At 47.5% G+C, this 4810-nt stretch overlaps 2 pseudogenes; both read left to right on the forward strand.

Annotated features, from left to right (window-relative positions):
• Positions 1-267: 267 nt before the first annotated feature.
• LOC105728229 (cyanocobalamin reductase / alkylcobalamin dealkylase-like) lies at positions 268-1115 on the forward strand (annotated as a pseudogene).
• A 530-nt stretch (positions 1116-1645) lies between these two features.
• Positions 1646-1757, forward strand: LOC135274115 (U2 spliceosomal RNA; annotated as a pseudogene).
• Positions 1758-4810: the final 3053 nt, after the last annotated feature.

The raw sequence follows: 4810 nt of genomic DNA on the forward strand, positions 1-4810 counted from the left end.
ATTTGCTCAAAGGCACTGTATAGTGTAGTCTGCAAGCTTTTTGCCTCCTCAGTGATATAATGAAGTAGATTATTTGGGGGACTTTGAGGTCAGCAAGGCTGAGATTCAAATCCCTGCCATGCAACATACAGACTTAACATGCTGTGTAAACTGAAGCAAATTATTTCACTTCTCTGCATCTCAAAAGTCTTCATTTATAAGTTTAGGACACTATTACTTGTCTCAGTAGGAAATTCTGAAACTTGAGTTAAAAATGAAGTTGTGGCTATGGAGCCGAAAGTAGCAGAGCTGAAGCAGAAGATCGGGGACACACTGTGTCCTTTTGGCTTCGAGGTTTACCCCTTCCAGGTGGCATGGTACAATGAACTCTTGCCTCCAGCCTTCCACCTACCCCTGTCAGGACCTACCCTGGCCTTCTTGGTACTCAGCACACCTGCCATGTTTGACCGGGCCCTCAAGCCCTTCTTGCAGAGCTGCCACCTCCAAATGCCGACTGACCCAGTGGACCAGTGTGTGGCCTACCATCTGAGCCGTGTTAGAGAGAGCCTCCCAGAGCTACAGATAGAAGTCATTGCTTACTATGAGGTACACCCCAACTGATGCCCCAAGATCCTGGCCCAGACAGCAGCCCATGTAGCAGGGGCTGCTTACTACTACCAACGAAAAGATGTGGAGGCTGACCCGTGGGGAAACCAGCACATATCAGGTGTGTGCATACACCCCTGATTTGGGGGCTGGTTTGCCATCCGAGGGGTTGTGCTGCTGCCAGGGATAGAGGTACCAGATCTGCCGCCCAGAAAACCTCATGACTGTGTACCTATAAGAGCTGACCGTATCGCCCTACTTGAAGGCTTCAATTTCCACTGGCGTGACTGGACATACCGGGATGCTGTGACACCCCAGGAGCGCTACTCAGAAGAGCAGAAGGCTTACTTCTCCACTCTGCCTGCCCAACGATTGGCCCTATTGGGCTTGGCTCAGCCCTCGGGGAGCCTAGTTCTCCATCCCCGGACTTTCCCTTTACCATACATACTCCCAAGATGCCCGGGAATCCCAGCAGAGTCCGGAGCTGGCTTAGCCCCAGGGTCTCACCACCTGCATCCCCTGGCCCTTGATAGCTTTCTCCCATGTCAACTCTGATTTATGGTGGTACCTGCTAGGACTTAATTGGCTTTGGCAAAGCAAAGGTTTTGAATATAAGATTACTACTTTCAATATCTTCCATGAAGATAACAAGCTCAAGGAAATTAAGTTTGGCCAAGATAAAGGCCAGGGAAGATCCAGAATTCCCATCTGCCTTTGGCTCACGCCTGTAATGCCAGCACTTTGGGAGGCTGAGGCGGGTGGATCACGAGGTCAGGAAATCGAGACTAGCCTGGCCAACATGATGAAACCCTGCCTCTACTAAAACTATAAAAAGTTAGCCAGGAGTGGTGGTGCAAGCCTGTAGTCCCAGCTTCTCAGTCAGCTGAGGCAGGAGAATCGCTTGCAACTGGGAAGCAGAGGTTGCAGTGAGCCGACGTTGCACCACCGCACTCGAGCCTGGGTGACAGTGTGAGACACTCTCCAAAAAGAAGAAAAAGAGTGTCTATTTCATATGGGGACTAAATAAACACACGTAAAGCACTTTGGAAAAGTACCTGGGATCGCTTCTCGGCTTTTTGGCTAAGATCAAGTGTAGTATCTGTTCTTACCAGTTTAATTAAAAAAAAAAAAATCTGGTATGTTGGCTGTTACCAAAGTCCTGGGAATTCTGTACAGCTGCTCATGGGTGTAGTCTGGGTTCTAGAGGAGGGGACAGATTGTAGTAGCTGATGAAGACAAGTGGCTGGAATAGCACCATATGATACACAGAAGTCTCCTCAGTTCTGAATCCACCCTGGCCTCGAGGGCCCAGGAGAACAACTTTTCCCAGCTGACAATCTCTAAGAAAAATGACATTATGAATGAGGATCAAAACTGGCTTTCTTTGGCCAGGCACTGTGGCTTTCACCTGTAATCCCACCACTTTGAGAGGCTGAGGTGGAAGATCGTTTGAGGCCAGGAGTTCAGAACCAGTCTGGGAAACAGTGACACTGAAAAAGACTATCTCTAATCAAGGCTAGAACCCAGGAAAGGCTAAGAATTGCTCAGTACTATATACAACTATTACCAAAAGCCCTACCCAAGACCACAAGCCCTTTCTGTCTTTCTCTTTCCTCCATCGTTCAATAGAAACAGAAACCTCCAACTCTTTTTTTTGAGACGGAGTCTGGCTCTGTCACCAGGCTGGAATACAGTGGCATGATCTCAGCTCACTGCAGCCTCCACCTCCCAGATTCAAGCAATCCTCCTGCCTCAGCCTCCTGAGTAGTTGGGACTATAGGCACGCACCACAATGCCCAGCACATTTTTTGTATTTTTAGTAGAGACGGGGTTTCACCATGTTGGCCAGGATGATCTCAATCTCTTGACCTCCCAAAGTGTTGGGATTACAGGAATGAACCACTGTGCCCAGCCCGTTTTTTACAAAGCAGGTACCACGCATTTATCAGAAGAGGCCAAGCTTCTGGTTCCCATGCAGCCCTTTGAATAGTGTGTTCAAGTAAAAACAGGTGTCCAAGTAAAAAAAAAAAAATGAAGTTGCAAGAATAACACAATTGGCTTCAGTGCTTAACAAATTATTAATTCCCAGCAAACAAATCTAGGAGCCAGGAAAGGTCTAGAAGAGAAACTAAAGTATTTCCCAGGGCAGAATGATTTGCTCACTGGGGATATTGCCCTTCTACATCTGGGAATGTTGTCCAGATTTTACCTCCTTCTCACACAGGAGTGCATGTGGAGTCTTTCTGTCTTAGGCACCATCAACCTTCCTCCCCAGCCTTCTAGCAGCATGGAGTTGGGGGATAGGGGACAGGGAATCCTCTTGCTGCAATAGCTGAAAGCCTGCTCATGTTCAAAGACTAAAGAAGTACCAGAAGGAATTCTAGAAGGGGGCTCAAGCACACGGCCATAGACCAGTAATAGAGAGACTTTTACACTGAAGACCTGGTAGTCCGAGTTCTTGTCCCAATTCTGACACTGACCCCCTGTGTCACAGAAGTAGTTATTTTATTTATCAGAGTCTCAGTTAAGTACTGGACAAGTTGAGGATAATAACACCTCCAATTAGATTACTGCCTAATGACATCACATTTAATTATCATAAATGATGCCAAGCATATTGGTTACTGAAGCTGTCATTAACATATCCCTGACTCACCTCAGAGTCCGGTTTGTAAGAATCAAATGCGAATATTTACGTGCAGATGCTTGGCAAATTGCAAACACTTGGCAAATATTAAAGATGATTTTCTCATTAATGACACTTGGCTTCCTTGTGCCTCAGTTTCCTCATCTGTAAGGAGAGAGCCTATTGTTCATCTTTGCCCCTCTATCTCACAGGGCTGGTAAAGAATCAAATTAAGTGAGAGACGGAAAGTGTGGTTGGGAGCTGATGCAGTCTACAACGGATATTATCTTTGGTTCTGTTAACAGGATACAAACTAGCAGTGAGCTGCTTTCAGAAAAAAAAATAGATTAAAGATAGATGGATAAATATATAGATATGCATATATCTATATATATACACCCTTTATATATATATATATATATGGTATATATATATATAGGGGTGTGTGTGTGTGTGTGTGTGTGTGTGTATATATATATACACACACATATATATATACCTTTTCAAGAAACAGAGCTTTCTCTCAACCCTCCCTGGCTCCTTACAAGGAGTCCTGGGGCCATTTTTACCTGACTGTCTGACTGTGGTGCCTAAAACCCCTGTCAAACAAATATACCAACATTTCCCAGATCTCTAAAAATAAGAAAGCCCTCCAGTCGTTCTCAGAACCCCTGAATCCCATGATATAGAAGAGGAATCAGGAGCCCTTGCTGGGGTCCCCATCATACCCCATCCCAACTCCAACCCTTCCCAGTGCTGTCACCAGCATCCCCACTGAGCCACAAGGGTCAGTTCAGGTGCCTGCTGGGGAAGAAGCTGGAGGGAGGGGCTCAGGAAACAAAGGTCCTGCTTTAATTAACTTAACAGCTTGTCTTTGCACAACAGAGGGAGCTGGGAGAAGGGAAAGGCCAGTAAGCAGGCAGGGCGAGGCAGGGCTGGCAGGCACAGGCCTGCAGCCAACATTCACTACTGCCCAGAGGCCCCCAGCTGGAAGGCAGGATCAGCTCACTTGCCTCTGATGGATCACCAGGACTCTGAGTAGGTCAAGCCCCCTTGGACATGTGTCTCCATGTGGTGCAGTAGAAGTGGCATTTCAGGGTAGAAATGTCAGAGAGAAAGGTCTTGAAATAAAGATGCTGACCTCTCCCGCAGCTTTTTAAGCCTCTGAGCCCTGCAGTGCCAAAGGCCACCCCAGAGGCCCTCCTGCTGAGCCGCGATGCTCACAGGTGCAAGAGACTGCAGCTGTGAATGCTCTGAACCTCCCCACACCCCAGGAGGCCTCCACCCAGCCAGCTCCACTGCTCATCTCCATGTGCGCAGCTCTCATGGGCCCAGGCCATGGCTGATTGCTCTCACCTTGACTGTAGAAATAAAGACAAGACGTGTCTGGAGCACAAAAGAACTTGACCCAAACTGGGAATCCAAAAGGCCTTCTGCCAAAGCAGGCTCCTGAGCTGGTGGGAAAGAATGCACAGGAGTGAGCTAAGGGCAGGGCTGGGTGGAGAAATTCCTGAAAAAGACAGTGTCCTCAGAAAATTCATGGAGGCATGAGCCAGCAGAGTGAGCAGACAGGTCGCAAAAGGTTGAGGCTGCTAGGAA

The sequence above is a fragment of the Aotus nancymaae genome, unplaced genomic scaffold, assembly GCF_030222135.1.
Source record: "Aotus nancymaae isolate 86718 unplaced genomic scaffold, 86718_ANA_hifiasm-v0.15.2.pri h1tg000010l, whole genome shotgun sequence".
In the NCBI taxonomy this organism is placed as follows: Eukaryota; Metazoa; Chordata; class Mammalia; order Primates; family Aotidae; genus Aotus; species Aotus nancymaae.